The following is a 20,072-nucleotide window of genomic DNA, read 5'->3' on the forward strand; positions in this document are numbered from 1 at the left end:
CAAATCATTCCTTATTTTACCAAAGTGTGTTGTCAATATTTCAAGTGTATTCAATTTTATATAAAATAAGCTACTTAATTAAAATTGCTGTTACATTTAATTTTGCCTTTTTTTTTTTCTTTTATAATTGGGCAAATATAACAATATTTTTGGGAGAACTTTCAGGTTTATTTTTATTTGCATTTTACATCCAGCATTTATACAGATTTTTTTTTTTAATTTTTCTTTTGTAAGCACTTAGCGAATAAATACCCAAGCATTTTTTAATCCTTTGGGTTATTGTGATTAATATTCTTAGAAAGAGAACCTTGTTGAACAAGTGTGAAGACACCAAGAGAAGGAAAATAACATAAAAGTCTTTTAAAACAGGGCATATAATGAGGAGTGCAGAACTGAGTAATTCCTCCAAAGGGGGAATTAGCAAGGTATATTACCAAGAGTTACTGCCAAGATAACTTCCTGAAATCAAGGGAAATGTGACCTGCAGCCATACAAAGTACAGCCAAAGCAAATGAAAACCCTTTGGAAAAGAGGGAATTTTGCCAGTGATATCAATCTGCCAGGATAACTGAGGGATGCTCATCTTCCTTGCACTGCATTCCTCAGTGTCTGCAGTGTGTTTTCTCCCAATTTCTGACAAGTGAACAAGCAGATGCTGTTGCTTAACATTAACTTCAGTTCTTAGGAGAATTACCTATCATCATAAATGTTTTTTGGAGCTGAGCAGGACTTGAGTTTCCCAAAATCTTCTAAAAGCAGAAAGGAACCACTGAGTTACTTCTTGTTAGTGAAGGGTTTTGTGAAAGGAGGTGTATGAGAGCATTGCAGTATAAAACTTCCACATTCAAGAAATCATGAGTGCACTTAGAATAAAAGATACAAGGCTAGCATAACATCAGAACAGGATAAAATGAAATTCCTAGACAGGAAGTGATGTATCAGAAATGAAATGTATAGTTTCTGATACATCTGCATGCATTTGCAAGCTAAAACAGAAAAAGAAAGGCAGAGATAAAAAGGAATGAAGGTTTTAAAATTGCACTGTGCAGAGGAGTAAACCACCAGTGTAAACAGAGCTGAGAGATTCAGCTTGGAGCTGTAATAGAGTGGAATCCATTCACTGAAATTATCTGGTGCACGAGTGCAAAGACTGAGGGAAAAAGGATCAAAGTTTAATTTCTGAAAGCCATTTAGATTCCTGGAAGCATTGTCTAGAGATCTAAAAAGCTAAAGCCTCAGAGAATCTGAACCTAAAACCTCCCCAAATCGATTAATAAGGTATGGTGGGCACATCTCTGCTGTTTTCAGAGTCACTGAAACTGACCAGGAGTATCTGGAGATCAGGAATGCCAACCCAGATTTTATCTTTGTTACTTTAAGAACACCTTAATAAGGCACATTAGGAACTGAACACTAACATTCTCACCCTGCTCTATTTACTTTACATTTGAATACAAGCTGGTAGAAAGAGAGATCTGGCTTTGATTTCTCCCCAAGTTACCTGTTGCACTTTCAGGTTAGGAGTACATGTAAAATGCAGCTAATCACTCTCTCTCTCCATGGATATTCCACTAGTGAACTGACATGTAGAAACATCCTTCTTATCTTTGTACCTTCCTAACTGGTGCCCTAATGAACTGGAGACTTGCATAAATCACACAGAACATCACCAAAATTGCTGAAATTAACACTTAATTCCATGACAAAGGGTTCTGAGAAAACACTCCACAGGATCACTGAACAAACTCAAGCTTGGAAGAGAAACATTCATTTTAGCACTGATCAAGGGGAAAGAAAAAGAAATGCTGCAAAATTCGAATGGAAGATAAGGAGAAAGACAGGAAGCAGAGGAAGAACAAGGACCTGTCAGATGAGCTGTGGAAGGTAACTTTGTGCCCCAGCGCTGTCAGAGGACGTTCCCTGTCATTTGTGCAAGCAGCTGGAGACAGAAATACTGCTTGATCTGGGGGCCACAGTCCTGGTAAGTGCAGAGGTGGTTCAATAACGTGACATGAGGGAGTTCCCCCAGAGCAACTGGGATGCCTGAAAGAAGTGAACAGCTCACCACAGCCTGGCCCCTCGGCTGCTTTTCCTTCTGACCCTCCTGGGGAGGCTCTGACATTTCCTCTTCCCTGATGGAAGTGCAGCTGCTGCCAAGGGAAACGTCCCCGTACTGACTCAGTGTTCCCTTTGCTTGCCACATGTCCCATCTGCTGTCCCTGTCCAGGAGAGCTGCTCTGCAGGGGAGGAAGAGACCGAGGGAGAGCCTGGGAACATGGGGGGGCTGCAATCCCTCCTGATCTGGTTCTGTTTATGGATGGGTAGAGTTAGACTTGGATAGTTACAAGTGTAGGGATATTTACATACAGTGACTGATATTTGTGTAGATATTATGAACGTGTATCTAGTTGCATTTATGGATGTATGTTATGTATGTATATATATGTGAGTGTGTGTGTGTAAAGATATATAAAAACATAGATATGTATGCAGTTATATATATGCGTACCTATGTTCATTTTACGTCCCTGCTTTGTTATATTCACATAAGTGTACAGTTGTACAGCTCTATAGTTCCACTGTTACAGTTAGATGGATTTTTCTATTGGTACACTGATATTTGTATTTATAGATAGGATTCTTAAGAATATGTTTACATATGTCTTACTATATGTCATATGTAACACTTAATATATATTTACACTGCACATTGTTGTGGTGTAGTTACTTCTATTGAAATGCGTATGGATTTGTACAGTTCTGAAATTGTGTTCATTTAGTTCTAGGCCTAGGGTTATTTAGAGAGGAATATTGATATTCCTGTGTTTGTATATGGGCTGTTCAGTTGTAGTAGTTTGTAATCAATTTAATTGTTAAACTTTGATTGATATTTGTTTCTAATTAGTGTTTGTAGAGGGTTTCAGTACATTAGGTTTTTTTAACTGTATTTGATATTTGTAAATATTTACATTGCATGAGAGTAGGAAAAAAATTTTGTTTTGCAACCTTAAATTGATATTTGTATGTTGACATCGCCAGTGTAACAATTTACAAAAATTTTCATTTTTTTAACCTAAGTTGATTTTTGTGTATTTATTTAGTGTTGCAGTGCTGCAATCTTCTTGGAGATATGCAGCATTTCTTGGTAGAAATGCTGCAATCTTCTTGGAGGCGTCTCCTTCAGAAGCCACTCAGCGGAAGGCCACGAGAACAGCCATTTCCAGTCCATGCACACGCACACGCCACAGACAGCTCAGCACAGGAAAGTCAGGAAGGGTCTTTGCATGACATAGTCCAGCAAGGGTTTTACTGCATCCAGCACGCCAGAGGGACCAGAGACAAAAGACCAAACCATGTGCTCTGCAGGACTTCAGTGTGGGGTCAGTGACCGATGACCTGAGGGCACAGGGGCGGGCACAGGGCAGGGCCAAGGGCAGCAACCTGTAGGGGGGATGAGGGATGAATAATTGGGGTGGGCGGTGTCAGCTGGCCAGTGGGGGAGGCAATCTGATGTGGATTGGCAGAAGTGCTGCAGAGCGTCAGGGGTTAAGTCTTCTCTATCAGCCTAGGTGGGGAAAACTCTGTGATCTAATCTTCCTTGAGGGGGAGGAGTCAGAGGATTCCACAACTCCCCTGTTTTTTCTTACTATGAAGACTTCCCCAGTGGATCTCTGCAGACACTTAACTAAACAGGAAAACATGAGTAAAAACAATGATTGCAACCCAAAAAATTCCTCTAACAAACGATGAAACCTATCCTGTCAACCCCCATTGTCTAAAAGTTCATTGATGGCATCTGGGTTCTTCTCAACTTTTAAGTCCTTTACTTGCTCCCTCAGTTCTGGATGTTTATGTGGATGGATGTTGGGTGTGAAGAAATTTGAAGCAGTACATCCTTTCAAAGTTGTGGCAGCTGTGTCCATGGGCGAGCAGTGAAAAGTGTGTTGCTGCTGGTTTTAGAGTGTTACATGCTTGGTGTTATTAGCATTTGGTAGCAGCTCACTCGGTGCTTAGGAGGGAGCACTGGTTTGCTTACTGAGCGAGCACTTTCAATTCTCTTAGCATTTGTTTTAAGTTTTTGCAGCATTAACCCCAGGGACCAATATTGAGGCTTCTATTTTCTTTTTTCTGCCTCAAAAATCAATATTGTTTCTGCAGCCAGATTTAAACTGATGGACAAATCTGTTGTGCTTAATTTTTTCATCACGAATTACAGTAATGCTAGGTGCTAGCAGAGCAGGCTTCCCCAAGTCACAGGGTGTTTTGACCATGGCACCATTTATTTGCTGGTGGGGAGTAAGGTTTCCAAGAGGCTTCATGGGTGAGCAGGGCTCCCTCAGAGGTAATTTCTCAGAGAACAACCTGTAAATAGAATACATTGGCAAGAAAAAATTAAATTGTGATAGGCTGAAAGAGTTAGTAAGCACTGAGTATTTGAAAATTTCAATTCACGGATTTGTTACGTCCAGAGTACACAGAGAGACAAAACTGTATTTAGTTACATATCTTTTTAGTAAGGCTGTTAGAGGGTTTTCCCTCTCTGCTTTCCAGTGGCTTTAAAGACTTGTGATTCTTAAGACAAATTTACTTGGATCTTCTAACTACCTTTATAAAAAGGAGACACAGTTGTGCTGTTAGAATATAACAGAATTTTGAAAACTGAAAGCATTCTTAAAAGCTCACAAAAATAGATATAGAAGAAGCTATGCCTTTAAAAAAAAAAAATTATTAGATGACTTGAATGTGTTTGAGCAATTGCACATTGGTATATATCTTTGCATGAAATTCACACATATAGAACACAAAGTCTTATAAACTTCTGAAGTTGCTGCAGGTGAGGTTTGGGTTCACCTGGAGCACAGTCAGGGGTGGTGAGCACTGGAAGATCCAGCTGCAGTCCCCATCCATGTCCCTTTCAGTGATGGCTTGAGGGTGTCTCAGCCTGGATCCAGAGTGCCCTGGGGGGCTCCTGGGGCTGGCTTTGCACTCAGGGTGAGGATGGCCAGGAGCCACTGAGGCCGGCAGTGGGGACCAAGGCTGGGGCTCGTGGCCTGGCAGGTGTGGCTCTGGGGGCTGGGACATGCCAGGGCTTGGGTCACAGTGGGAGCTGTGAGCAGGGGCACGGCCAGCTTGGCAGCTGAGTGACATGGTTCTGCTGGCTGTGACATCACAGAGGAGAGGTCACGCTGACCTCTGTGTCAGGAGCAGCTCTGGGCAGTTGGATTCTGGCAGCCAGTGAGTGCACATGCAGGGAAAATGCTGGGCTGGATGGGGGCTGGGAAAGATGCCCTGGGGATTTAAAGCCAGAGTGAGAGCTGGGACCCTCAGGGCAGGGGGCACTTGACCCCAGAGCTGAGGGAAGTGGGGCTTGTGGCTCTCAATGTGGCAGGTGCCCAGAGAGGCTCTGGGGACATTGCAGGTGTCACCAGCCCCCTGGTCCCTCCCAGCCAGACATGCTGAGCCCCCTTTCTGCCACCAGGCCATGTCTCCAACACTGGCCTTCATCCTGGCCCTGTTATTCACCCCCAGTGGGTTGAAAGCGGACATGAAAATCGATAAGGATGCAATCAGGCGGATCCGGGAGCGCGAGGAGTTTCTGCATGAGGAGATGACTCGGCTCCTGCGGGAGGTGGATGACAACAATTCCATCATGGAAAGCCTGCTCCTTTCTGTACGGCAGCTGCTGTGGCTGCCTTGGCTGACCATAGCGGGGCAGAAGGGGAATCCAGCAATTGAAAAGAATGAAGCTAAATGCATGCAGGAGCGCGAGGAGTATCTGCTGCAGGAAATTACTCGGCTCCTGCAGGAAATTGATGGCAACAATTCCATCGTGGAAAATCTGTTCCTTTCTCTATGGCATCTGCTGTGACTGCCTCTGCTCTCTCTGGCCTTCTGGCTGGTCATGAGATGGAAGTGTGGCTCTGCCAGGCAAAGCACACAGGAGGAATCCGGCAGCAAGATGAAGATTGTCAGGGTGAAGTTCAGCAGCAAGGAGAAGGTGAGTGAGCATGAGAAGGACAAGGGTTCAGACAGGGGTGGCAGCATTTTGGCTGTGCCCAGCCCGTCACCAATGGGCACATCTGAGATAAGGCTGGAGGGGGCTGTGAGCAACCCGATCTCATTGGAATGGCCCTGCTCATTGCTGTGGGATCACACTGGGCAGTCCCTAAAGGTCACTGCCAAGCCCAGCTGTTCTGTGATTCTGCAGCAGGGCCTGCCCAGCACGAAGGTGCTGCAGGAGCTGGTGGACGAGCTCCTCGGTGTGTGCCGAGTGCTCTCCAAGAGGAGCTTCATGCCGGAGCTGCACCCAGCTGCCGGGACGGACACCAGCCCTGCAGCCTGCAGCATCCAGGAGAGCAGCAGCACCTACCGCACGCTGGTCATCCTGCGGCCACCCCCCGGCCACTCCTTCAGCCCGGAGAGCACCAAGCGGCCGCCAGCCAGGCGCATCCGTGTGGCGCTGGAGTGCCTGTGCTCCGGGGAGCAGCTGCTGGGGCACACGTGCTTCCTGCACGCCGCTGGTGGCCAGCTGCCCAGTGATCAGGAGTGGTACCTGCTGGACACCCTCTGCACGGGCTCCTACTTGGACCTGCAGAAAGTCACCCGCTGGGTGCAGATGTTGGTGCTGGCGGCCTGGCCGCTTCTGCCGCAGTCGCGCCACTGCCAGCTCACGGCGCTGCCCTCCGGCAAGTCCTGCAGCTTCCGGCTGAGCGGCGCCTCTGGCCTGCACTGCAGCATCGAGATGGCTCTGGCCGTGCAGCTCGGCAGCTCAGGGGCCCGCCTGAGCCTTGAGTAGGCAGCAGCCGGCTCTGCCAGCAGCACCGTGTGGGCCAGAGAGCTGCCACCTCTCAGACTCAGTGCCACGATGGCACTGCTGCTGGGGTGACAGCATTGCAGGCAAAAAGGAGTTGGGGAAGGTGAAGGGAGCCATTCCTCATGGGACATTTTTTGTTTTCTCTTAGGATTCTTTAGTTCCTTATTATGAAATCTGAAAAATGTAGCCAGATCATAATACTTCTAAAACTTCCCAAGGCAAAGCTGGGAAGGTTAACATGATTTCAAATACGTAGAAGTTTATGTTGAGAAAAATTAGACATCCATAGGAGTTTTCCTACACCACTTGTTTGGGTTTTTTTTTGCATTAAAAAAATAAAATATAGTTCTTTAACTCATATTTGGTCTCTCAACATGTCACTTGTGATGAGAATGCAGACAAGGCACCACCATTAGTAAATTGTCAATAGAAGCAACTATGGTGGCAATTCAAAATTTCATTGGCTCTCACCCAGCTCCATCTCAACTCTAGGAGGATTTCTATAAAAAGGAAAGAGAAAATTTGGCCCACTACATACCCATTATGAAAAGGAAGGAAAGCCTCTTGTATCTAAGCCAAAGGTGACAGAGCCTAAGTGAAAAACGATCATCACATCTCAATTTAAAACTGCTGGCAGCTGTCCTGCTCCCAGACTGGTTCTGCTGATCTTCAGCAGGGAAGTAGAGGTGTTCCTAGAAACAGCAAACAAGACAAACTTCCTGGGCAAAACCAACCTGTGAAACTGCATCAACTCCGGGATCTTTTGGGCTCGGTCCTAACTTGTATTTTGTTAAATGCTCGCTGAACGGCACCACTACTATTACACTAATTGCAAGCATAACTTAGCACCAGCAGAGAACCTCCTCTTTGTCTTCCTTCTGGGTTCGAACAAAACAAATTTGAAGAGGAATAGTCCCTGAAAATTTGTTCCTCTACAACTTCAAGTTGATCCATACCAGTTCTGACTAAGAGACAGCAAGAGACGATAAACTCTTCTAGAAGCTCTTCCGTGGTCATGGCTGAGGGAGCTTTTCCTGCAGCCCTGGAAAGGGCTCCAGGTGCCCTTGGCTGAGGATGGGGATCAAGGCTCAGGGAAAAGAACCAAAGGGCTCAAGGCAAAGGCTGAGAGGGCAGAGCTGCCACAGCGTGGCACAGAAAGAGCCTCATCTTTTTTTTTTTTATTTTATTTTTTTCTGTGAGGGAATGAAACCAAAGAAATTGGTCTCAGCATGCCTTCTGGAATGGCAGATATCCCCACACATCAAACTCTAAGTGAATCTTTACCTTTACTAATTAGACAAATCTTGCATGTATCCCTCACTTAGGAACTGTCTGAAAACTGAGGCAAAGGCTTAGGGATGCCAGATGAGAGTAATGGCCTCATTGTAGTGACTGCATCTCTGTGTACTTTGCAAACTTGCAGAATTATTCCAGACAACTTAAAGAATGAAACAGATTTTGTCTCTCCTATCTGCTCTCACAAAATCCCTGGTGCTTCAGTTTGTTCAGTGTCTTTTTTTTGTGGTAAGGACAAGAGCATGCCTAATCAACAGCACATTACTATGGCATTTTTCCAACCAGCAAAAATATTCCTGTCTTTTGCTCACAGATTCTAAAGAAGAAAGAAAATCCAAAAAAATAGAGGTTTTCAGAGGTCTTAGGAGGAAAAACAAATTTGTGAGAGTACAAATCTGTCTTATCACATGAGGGGTTTTGCCAGTCCATCTGCTTGGAGAAAGATTCACTTTGGGAGGTAGTTTTCAAAAGTATTCCTTGGAATTGAGGGGCACAATGTCACAATGCATCCCCCTGTGATGTCACAGCCCACTGCTCCCTGACACCAGCCTCCAACCCTTGTGACAGCACAAAAGGCATTGAAAGTCCTTGGAACCCCAAGATAAGCAGGGAGAGAAGGTGAGGTCACAATCCAGCAATGCCTGATGTCACCATCCACAGCTTGGTGACATCAGAGTCCTCTACCCTGTTGTCAGCGATGAGGTAATATTTTGCTGAACCCAAAAGGTTATTAGGAAAAACAATGAAAGTTGTTGGTTCTGTGTGTTGTTACTTCTGGGTTGGATTTGCTCCAGTTAATTTGTTGGGTGTTGGTGTGAGCTGGGAAAGCAGCCAGGTTAAAGACCTGACCAAAAAGGAAGTAGGATCAGAGGAATGCGGACAGAAAAGTAGGTGGTGAGGAGAGAATAGAAATTCCCAAGTACCCAGGCAATGGAAAAGGGGACAGGGATTGCCCCTGGCCAAGAAAGGGGATAAAATGTAGTCCTTTTTTGGAGAGTGGGTGTGTTTGGCTCTTGAGGGAAAGAAGGCATACCTGCAGCTCAGGTGAATTGTTACTAATAAACTGATTTCTTTTGCCTCCACTTCTTTGTCTCTCCATTTAAGTGTATCTAAAAGTTCATTTCTAACACTGTGATGACACAGCAGGCCTTCCATCCGTGCAGGCCCATGTTGTCAGAGAACAAAGGAAATCCTGTTTCCTAGTTTCAATTTCTACATTTCCATGATGCTCTTCCTCAGCCACCTGCATCACATCTCCCTGGCCCTGTCTCTAATGCCTGCTCCTGACACCTTGCCATGGCTTCCTGGGAACAGTCCTGGTCTCTACTCACAGGGCCTCTGGTCTCTCTCCCTGGGAGAGGCCATCACATCCAGGCCTTCCAGGCCAGGCCCTGTACAAGGTTTTGTCCCTTTTGGTTTAAAGGTCAGAGTTTGTCCTCTCTGCAGCCCTGCTGGATCGAGGGTGATGGGCACAAGGACACTTTGCACCTGTGTTTAGGGCTGTGGGGCTGTTCAGCCTTGCTTGCTCAGTAGAATGGGTCCTGTCCAGGGGGCTCCAAACCCAGGAAGGAATTCTCTCTGTTTTTTATTTTGGCAGCAGTTCTTTCATCTGCACAATGACAAGGCCAGGCCTCCATGCTGGCAGCTGTCACCCCTGAGGTGACAAGGACAGCATGTAGGCCCCTGAAGAAAGGAAATCTGCAAATACACAAATGGTGCCCCAGGGGTGCAGCTCAACTTTTCTCCTCCTGCCTGTGCTGAGTTGTCATCCCCACCTGAATTCTGAAGCCTGGGAAGGGCACTGTGCCAGCAAGGTGCAGTCGCACACTTCACTGCTGACCAAACAAGGGCCCCTTCCCATTGTTCAAGCTGCAGAACTGTGGGAAGAAAGGAAAATGTGTCTGAATCAGGGCAGCCAGGCTGCCAGCAGGGTCTTGTGGGCCTCCCTGTGCTGTTGTGGGACACCTCATGGGAACTGACCAAGTGAGGGACAGCTGGAAGCTCGGCTGGAGGAAAAGGTTGGGATTTTTCAAAGATTTGGATGCCGCAGTTAAATGTCCCAATTCAAGGCTGCTGCTGATCTCAAACTGGGAGGAGCTGTTGACTCTCTTGAGAGACAAGATGTTGCGGTGTAGAGGCTATGTGTCCCCAGCCCAGCGACAGAGAGAACAGGGGTGTGACAGATCCCCCTGGCAGACCCCGCAGAATTCCAGCTGCCAGCAGAGGTTTGGCACAGATGAACAAAGCAGCACGAGTCCTGGAGTCGGAACAGGCGTAGCTTTATTTGATGGTAAACTCCCCAAGTCCAAGGTCCCAAGACCCTGATCCAAGGGCAGGCAATAACATAAACAGGGATGGTCTTGGGGGAGAATACAATTGTTAACCAATCGAGAGGACTGAGGGTGGAACACAAGGTGGGGAAATACAATCTGTAAACCAATAGAGGATCTTAAGGGATGGGAAAGGCTTAAGTAAACCAATGGGGTTTCAAAGGATAGAGAACTGACAAGGAAGGTTCTGGAGAAAAAGGCAGGCTTAGGGGAAGGATTGACATCTGAGGAGGGAAGGCGCAGGGAAGGTGTTGGGGGAAAAACAGTAGGGACAAGAGAGATTGACAATTTGGCAGGGAGTGCCAGGCAACAAACAAGAAGACAGTTAACCAAGCTGAATAACAATGAGGGAGCGAGTCTAAATTTAGCAAGATAAGATACAAACTGGGGAACCTGTGCTACTCCAATAGGCGGGGAGAAAAACACGGATTAAAAAACCACAAATCAAGCAATAAAATATAGCAAATAAAGAAAATGAAAACACACCACAACAACAAGATGTGATGCAGAGAGACTGGAGCCTTGGATTTCCTGTGGGAAAAGGTGCTGCGCCCATGGCCCTGGGCCTAAGGCTGTGCCCCACAGGACATGGGTGCCACCCGTGGTGGGGCACAAGGGGAAGGCTGAGGAAGCAGAGCCCAGAGACTCTGTGGGGGAAACAACAACAATTTCTTTCTTTTCTCTAAAATAAGGGGTTGAAGGAGCCTTGCTGGTGCTACTGGCAGGGGGGCCTCTGGCAGAGGTGGGGAGACTCCTCAGGGTCTGAGGCCTTTCTCTTTAGGGCCCGCTGTGGCCGCCCAGATGAGCAGCGCCCGCCGTGGGTGGGAGCAGAGGGTCTGGGGCTGGTGCCCTGGACAGAGGGACCTGCCTCCTCCTGGGGCTGGTCCTGCTCTGGGGACACCGGCACAGCTGGGGGTGGCTTTGGCCCCTGGTGGCAGTGATCTCAGGAAGGAGCTGGAGTTGCTCTCCCTGCAGAGTGGGGTACGAGGGCCAGAGGAACCCTGTCATGACTCTGGAGAGCCCAGGACCCATCACCACGTGGGCCATGCTGTGCCATCATCCCCTCTTGCCTCTGGCTGTTGTCATCCCTGAGAGTCATCAGCCCAAGCACTTCTTTCTTCACTTGGAACTATTTTCTCCTGGTTTGAGGCTTGGCTGGTGTGAGGCAAGGATGCTGCGTGCAACCACCACGTGGGTCTGCCTCAGGGGGCAGAGATCTCTCTTCAAACCTGTGCACATGGAGGATGTCCACTGACATACTTTGGTGCTTTACAGTCCACATGGAAAAAGATGGATGTTTGTTCATCAGGAAATCTTTTTCTTTTTATTGGGAGGGGTGTTTTTCCTTGCTTGAGAAAGTGCCTCTTAAACTGTGCAGTTATATTCCATTTTATTTGGAATTGGATTTGTAACAGTCTAAATATACAGGCAGCAGCTGGAATTTCAGAGTACCAAGATATTGTCCTTTTCCTGGGGAAACTAAGGCCACAGATAGTCCAGGAGATGCATTTCATGCTTGAGGAGGACTCCTGCCCAAGGTGCTGATTTCATCTGGAGTTCATTGCACATCAGTGCCCCAGAACTCCCCCCATTAACTCACTGCCATGGTCACATTTCATTTCTTTTCCTCTTCTATCCCATGTACCCTGAAATGATGAAATGATAGAAAGGGTGGGGATGGTGTTGTGAATTATTTAGACATGTGGGAGGTCATCGTCTTATCCCACGAATGTGCATTTACACACGGCAAACATGAGAGGTTAAAAACTCACTTTGGTCAGTGTCAGAAAGTAGAGCTGTTAATTATTTATTAATATTTCTCTACTCATCTCCAATGGATGAGAAGAGATGGCATCATGTTTGCATGAGTCTTCACAGGCACACATAGTTTGAAAATTATTCAAAAATATTCAAAACCTGCATCAGCTGGATCGGCTGTATTTTACTAAGTCAATACCCTTGAAGTTCACTGCCTCCACAGTTTTTCAGGATTGATTTTTTAAAGTTTCTTCAATGCTGATCCATCCTAAAGTGGATTTCCCTTAGATCCTTTCCCCTCTTTGCCATTGCTATGCATGCTAGGAAGACTAGGTGCTTATTTCCAGAAGCACCATGCCTGACAGGTTTTTTTATCTGGGCTGTTACTAAACTGCACTTTTTGCTTGCAGGCCATCTAAGCCATCTCCTTTTTCACAGCTGTCCCTTACTCCTTGAGACTGCAGAGACTGCAAACAATGCACAGCCTAGAGGGAATGTCTATTCCTTTGATTCTGTCCTAGTCACAAAGGGACTTGGAAACAAGAAACCTGGAAGGAAAATATCAACGTAGCCATGCATGTTTATCTCCACGCCCTTGTTTCCTTCTTTCAGCTACCTTCTGGGTGAGGAACTCTGGCTGGTTATGGAGTACATGGATGGAGGCACCCTGAGCGATGTCATCAGCAAGAGCTACCTGTCTGAAGAGGACATGGCAGCCATCAGTCGGGAGGTCAGCAATCCCATCTGTGCTGCTGAGGGCTTGGGCAGGATTGTCTGGGAAACCGGGGCTCAGAACAGGAGAGGTTTTATGTGCCAAGCTTTGTTTGTGTGTTGCTGCTATGCTGTGGGCAAGTGGAAGCATCTCAAGTGAAATGGCTGCCAGTGCCCCTGCACTCACTGAACTCAGTTCTTGTACTCTTATCTCCTGCTGTTGTGTTCTCACACTGCCTCTTGTGTTTGCTCTTCTCCATTTTGCCTCTCTAAACTTTTGCCTGTCTTCACTGCATTCCTTGCCTGTAAAAGCAAAGGTGCTGGTGGCAGGATTTGAAAGGAACAGCAAAGGAAAAGAGAGAGACTCGTTTCTCTCAGTCCTCAGCTAAAAAGGATAGGAGTGCAGCCAAAGCGCTGTTTGCTTCTGAGCACATCCCCTGCAGCAGCAGTCACCCTGGCTGGTGTGCAGGGGACAGTCTACAACAGCAGGTGCTGTTGCTCTTTCAAAGGCTGGCATGCCTTTCCTTAGAAAGGTCCTGCTCTGCAAGTGTTGCAGCAGCAAGCCCTTCCTCTCAGTGGCACTGTGTTCTCCATTCCTCCCCATTCCCCCGAAGAGGGAATCTTTTTGATTCTTTGTGCCCTTTCTTATGTGATGAAATCACATCACTTAGTTTTGCCCTCTTGTTTCTGTTTCCTCTCTCAGTGCCTGAAAGGACTGGATTTTCTTCACTCCAACCATGTGATCCACCGAGATGTGAAGAGCAGCAACATCCTTCTCAGAACCGACGGCTCTGTCAAGCTGGGTCAGTGTATTCTTGGTCAGGTGCAGCATTCCAGGGATGTGGGTGTGGGGCTGCTTGGAGTGACTGCCAGCTCCCCAGAAATGGTGCTGGTGACAGTGCAGGGACACCCGCTGTGAGCTGGTGACACGGCTGCAATGTGTACAGAGGCATGACAAGGAACAAGCAGTCAAGAGTGGTGTTTCTCTGTGTGTCCCTTCCAGGGGGAGGGAGCTACAGGTCTAAAGCTTCCAAAGAACAAAAGCCACTGCTGGAGGCAGTGTAAAAAACTGTGGGAATTTTTTAAGTCACAATGCCATATTTCCTTGGCTAAAGTCCTGAGAAAACAGAGCAGGGACAGTTGTCCAGCAGAGTCAACAGCACATTCTCAAACTTCTACTGGGGAATTCTTTTGCTTGGTTTCCAAATTGCACAGAATTAAAATAAAAACAGTTATTTTGCTTTCTCCTCAGCCGATTTTGGCCTCTCTACTCAACTCACCCCTGAGAAGAATACACGGAGCGTGTAAGCAGGGACTGTTTGGTGGATGGCACCTGAAGTGGTGACAGGTCAACCATATGGCCCCAAAGTGGACATATGGTCTTTTGGAATTGTGGGAATTGAAATGGTGGAACAAGAACCTCCTTACTGGAACCAGAGTCCTGCCTTGGTAAGGAGCAAATCCTCACTGATCCCGCTGTCTTTCTCACCTGTCCCATGTTCTGTGTGCCATTGGACAAAATCCCATTGCCATCTGCTAGGACTGCTTCCAGCACAGTGCCCTCCTAAAAATGTCCCTGCAACACATCAGCACCTGCTGTAGTTTTGAGTGGGGGAATTCAAGCCTTACCACATGCAAACAAACTCCATTCTCAGGCAACACTTGCCTTTGGGTTATAAGTGGTTCCAGTTGTCTTGTCTGTGTAGATGGCCCCAGTAACAGGAAACAAGCATCTTAGAACTACTCTTATGCTTCCAGAAATGAAGGAAGGAAACCCAAACCAAACAGAGTTTCTAAAACTGTGGTTTTCAGAGAGGGACTGCATCCCCTGTGCAGTTTCTTCTTGCAGGGAAGCTTGCCTGAAATCTGGGCAGGAGGGTGTAGAGACCACAGAGTCTCTTCTGCTTCTTGTGCAGTGCTGCTGAAACACTCAGTGACCATGTTTCTCTCATAGTTGAAGCCACGTTCTGCACGTCACCAAGCCAGAACCTGGTGATGTGGAGAGCCTGCCAAAACCTCCCAGTGTATCCTGGCACTTTCTGGGATGGGCCTACCATTAATGCATTGACTTGAGTAGCCAAAGGAGCAGAGAGTGACCATAGGGATGGCACCTCTCCTTCTTCTGACCATGAAAAGCTTTTCTTTTCCACATAAGAGAAGCTGAATTTTTCAGAGAGTTGAGAGACAGAGCTGCAGGTGTTTCCTGTGTGCCCAAGCAGGCATTTTCATCCCAACACATTTGTGCAGGCATCCTCATGTGTCTGTGTGGAATATGAGATTGTAGGTGTTAGTTGCCTTACCTGGGGAATAACTGATGGATTTCCTTTCTTTCCTTCCAATTACCATTGTTTTCAAGAATAGGAGGAAAAGCTTGATGAGTTTTGTTTTATGGCAGCTGTGCTTAAGGGACCAACAAGCACTGCAGTGATGCCTTTCATGTACTAATCCTTGGAATTAGTATAGTAAAGTCCCTCTTCCAAAAAGCCTGTCAAGCTGGTGTGAATCCTCAGAGAAGCAAACGTGCTTTTGATGATGTCCTTCCCACTGAGTAGGTCAATGAAATCAGCAGCCATTGCAAGATCTGCAGGATACTGGGAACGCTGTGGCTGCATCGGGGTTTGGGTTTTTTTGTTGGTGAAGGAAAGTCATCTCTGGGTCTCTGCCAGGGCAGAAACTGCCACTGAAGAACAGGATTTAAACAGTGGGATGTGGGAGAGCAGTTACAGATGGGGAAAGCAGCAGGTGTTTCCTTTTTCTCCAGGCTAAATTCATGATAGCCTCAATAGGGACCCCACAGCTGCTGCATCCCAAGCTCCTCTCGGCTTGGCTGCGTGACTTCCTGAGCTGCTGCCTGCAGGCAGACGAGGAGCGGTGCTGGTCTGCCAAGGAGCTCCTGCAGGTAAAATGCAAAGGGGCTGCAGGTGAAACAGGGTGTGAGGGATGGGCTCCTCCTCCATGGAAGTCCAAGGCATCAGATGAGCCCCCTTCCTCCTCACCTCCACTCTTGGTGCTCTTCAAATGGAAACAGTGAGGAGTCCTAGACTGGGCTGGGCTGGCAGGGCCCTGTAAAGGTCATCAGGTGCAAGTGTCCTGCAATGAGCAGGGACATCTTTAAAGAGATCACATTGCTCAGAGTCGTTTTCCACCTGACCTGGAATGGTTCCAGGGACAGGGCAACTACAAGCTCTTGGGGCAACCCGTGCCAGGGTGGCACCATGCCATGAGGAAACAATTTCTTCCTTCCACCTACTCTGACTTGATCCCCTGTGTGTTTAAAATTTTTCACCCTCATCCTATTGTAACTTGTCCCGTTCAAAAAGGTGTCCCCCACTTTCTTCAAAGCCAATCTGAAGTTTTGGAAAGTGGCAACAAGTGGCTCTCTGGGGCCTGTTTTTCACACAGCTGAATAACTCCACCAATCTCCACATTTCCTGAGAGGAGAGATGCTCTGTGCTCTGACTGCTTCTGTTGCCCTGTTTTGTAATTTGGTGGTGTGCTCCATTTTATCCAATGGCAAAAGAATTGAAGTAGAGCAATGCAGGGTACAGAGACATGCAAAGGTGGTGCAGGAACCCAAGGAAGCCAGGCCTGGCTGAGTGGTCAGAGATTTGGCGGTGGGCAGGAGGGGCTGTGGGGGGCTCACTGTGAGCCTCTGAGGGGCCCTGGTTTGTGCCCCCAGCCCACCCTTCGAGGCTTCTGGCACGCAAACAGGGAGAGCTGAGAGGGACTTGTCCCAGCCCCATCTGCTGCCTGGCACGCTCAAGCAGACAGGAACTGCCCCAGGGTTACTGCCAGGTTGTGTGGCAGAGAGGGAAGTGCAGCAGCCAGTGCCACTGGGCTGTCCCTGCTGGGAAGGAAGGTGCCATCCAGCACAGGAGGGGCAGGGCATGGAAAGGTAAACACTGCTCTGTCTCCCTGTGGGAATCAGCACAGTGCCTGTTGTTCAAAGAGAGGGACCAATGTGAGGCTTTGGAGTTTCCTGAAAAGAAGAAACTCCAAGGACAGAAAGCAGCATTTCTAGAGCACTGGCAATGCTAAAATCCCAGCAAGATGAAGACACCTGGATAAACAGATGAGTGGGATTCTGGGCCAGGGTTGCCTGTGATGGCAAGGTCCTGCACATAAAGATGGAGGTGCAGATGGTCCCATTGTTCTACTTTCTGGGTCTTTGTAGGAACTAGAGGAATCCTCATGGAGCCAGTGAAGCACTGAGCTTGGAAAGTCATGGTTCACTGTTCTTTGTTGTTTTTTTTTTCTTTTTCCTATGGACAGCATCCATTTGTAACATCATCCAAGCCACCATCCATCCTGGCACCACTCATCATTGCAGTGGAGAAGAAGAAAAAGAAGAACTAGGTGACGAAAATGTAACAATAATTTGAAGATGTTAACTTCATAAGAAATTTAAAGTAGAATTGTAGAGTTGGATTGTAGAGTAGGATTCTAGAGTAGGGCTGTTGAAGAGTTTTGTAAAGTAGGATTATAGATTAGGATTGGAATTAAATAAAGTTTTGGAAACATGTACTCATTTGGAAGACTCCCCTCCTTCTTACCCCCTCAGAATATTCAACATTTCCTTCTTGTTTTTTATTGGTGCTGAATCACACTTCTGGCTTCTTTTGTATGGTTTGTAAGTGGGGAAGGATCTTCTTCATCCATCCTCTCCAGACCACAATGCCTTTGCAATATGACCCACTGGCCTGTTTTTGCCCAGCTGTGGTATTTCTAGTGCAGGCAGAAAGGGCAATGGCATTTGCAGGAAAACCAAAGGAGTGGGGCAGCCAAGACATCCTGTGCATATTCAGGCCTGCAGCTGTGACTCAAGAACATTTGGGTTCCTGCCACTTGGATTTGTATCCCCAAGTGCCATCTCTTTGGCGGAAGGAGAGCCTTGCTCAAGTGAGAAAGCAGAAGGATGAGAGAGGGGGCTCTGAAAGGTCTCCTGTGGTGCAGAGCTGGCAGTGCCTGTGAGGTGAGAGCGGGCCCGGCCTTGGCCAGGGTGCAGCCCCAGCAGAGGCCTGGCAGAGCCCGGAGCAGCCTGAGCCTGGGCAGAGGCAGGCTGGAAGGAGGCCCTTGGAGCTGCAGGAGGCAGCAGCCGGGCCCTGGGTGCCTCTTCCTGGCAGCGGGCGAATCCTCCGCTCTCAGAGCCCAGCTGGCAGCTGGCTGCTCCCGAGGGGAAGCGTAGCCGTGCTGGGCACAGCCCAGACTGGAGGCATTGGCCGTCTGGAGTCTGCCCAGGAGCAGAGAAAGGCCAGGGGCAGCCCAGGGCCGCTGGCCTGGCTGAGGATTCCTACTCTTGTGCCGGCTGCCCTGTGACTCCTGGCAAAGGGCAGCAGTGTGTGCAGCACTCTGGGCAGCGGCGCAGGGAGCCGGGCTGCTGGGCAGGCTGGAGCACAGGGCAGCGTCCTTCAGGCACGGCACTTGTGCCAGGGCAAGCCAGGCCAGCCTGAGGCACTGACAGCTTCGCAGCTCCCATCTGCAGGAGCCAGTGCCTCCCACAGCTCTGCCAGGAAGCGCCTGCAGGCCTGCAGTTCTGCCCTGAGCCACAGCAAAGGTGTGAAATGCAGAGTGTTCTGCAGAAATATTCAGGGCCACCAGGCCAGCCTGCTTTGTGCTCTCTGGAGCACAGCAAGCGCTGTGCAATGCTGCTCTGAGCTGCTGGGAGAGAGGTGTTAGAAATAAACAAACTCTTAGTTACCATTAAATGGAGACAAAGTCATTAAAGTAAAAGAGAACCTTCTTCTTAGTAAGGATTCAATTGAGCCTGCTGTGTATCTCTGTCTCCTAGGAGCTGAACATGCACACACACCAACACAATGCTGTTTTTGATTGCTTTTCACAGCCTTGGGTGATCCCTGTCCCCTTCCCCTTTGGCTGGGTACTAGGCAACTTACATTCTCTCCTGACAGCCTACTTTTCTGTCCCCTGTCCTCTTCTCCTACCTCTCTTTTATTCTGGTGTTCAACCCTGGCCCTTTTCCAGCTCACAGCAACACCCAAGAAATTAACTGGAACAAATGCAAACCAGAACTAACACCACCTAGCACCAACAGCTTTCATTCTTTTTTCTAATAACCTTTTGGCTGCAGCAAAACATTACCTCCTATCTCCCTGAGGGAATCACGAGCCTAATTTCAACATGTTTTTGGGATGATGATGCATCTTCAGTGAATAAGTTTTCTTTTGGGAAGGGTATAAGGACATAAGTTCAAGGCTGCAGGGCAAACCAGTTTTTGTTTGTTAGAAATTTTCGTTATGACCTTCCCATGCATAGTTTTTTAACCTTTCTGTAATGTCAAATGACCTCAGTTCTGTGATTATTACATCTGCAAAGGCCAAGAGTGTTGAAACACACAGACCCTGGGGGAGGCATCAGGGTATTTATTGTAGCAGCTTCTCCCTGTAAATAACCCCCTGCCAGGCTCAACTTGAGAGAAATTCTCAAATAATAGCCAACCATCAGCTTCTTTTTGGGTGGGATGAGGAACACCCATTAGCCCACTCCAGCACTGGAAATATTTCAATGCAATGAAGAAGCTGTGCCTACAGGAGAGAGACTCTTTGGCTCTGGGCTCTCTCTGGCACTTCTGCTGCAAGGACATTCCCCTCTGGAGCATTCTCACCCACAGCAGCCCACAGGGGCTGGGGGGCAGAGGCACAGGCTGGGGGTGCTCCCCTCTGGCCAGCCCTGCGGGAAGTAGGCATGGGAAAGGCCCAAACCCAGCCAAGTGCTGCTTCTGGAGGTGCTGGGAGCAGCCAGGGAGGCGGCACCAAACAGACACATCTGAAGGTCTCTTCTGCCCCGGATGAATCCGGGACTCAGGAATTGCTCCGGGCCAGGTGCAGCACCTGGCACTTGGCCTTGTGGGACCTCATGAAGCTGTCAGATGAGGTTGTCTCCCACTTCTCAAGCTTGTCCAGGTTCCTGTGCATGGCCATATCCTGCCATGGTGCCCCTGCCCGTCTCAGCTCCCCCATCCCCTGCAAACGTGCTGAGGGGGAGATTGATCCACTGCCTGTGCCATTGGGGAAGCCACAAAAGAGCCCCAGGGCCAAGGCAGAGCCCTGAGGGACACCCCCCATCCCCAGCCTGCAGCTGCACATGGAGCCACTGCCCACAAGTCCCTGGCTGTCTCCATCTGGCCAATGGCTGGTGCCCAGAGT

At 48.1% G+C, this 20,072-nt stretch overlaps 1 long non-coding RNA gene across 1 annotated transcript; it reads left to right on the plus strand.

Annotated features, from left to right (window-relative positions):
* Window positions 1–13,788: 13,788 nt before the first annotated feature.
* LOC135290027 (uncharacterized) lies at window positions 13,789–17,433 on the plus strand. The gene is made up of 3 exons (XR_010352775.1): window positions 13,789–14,358; window positions 15,671–15,808; window positions 17,182–17,433. It is a non-coding gene; the product is annotated as an uncharacterized LOC135290027 (long non-coding RNA).
* Window positions 17,434–20,072: the final 2,639 nt, after the last annotated feature.

Source organism: Passer domesticus, chromosome Z (assembly GCF_036417665.1).
Source record: "Passer domesticus isolate bPasDom1 chromosome Z, bPasDom1.hap1, whole genome shotgun sequence".
NCBI classification, from domain to species: domain Eukaryota; kingdom Metazoa; phylum Chordata; class Aves; order Passeriformes; family Passeridae; genus Passer; species Passer domesticus.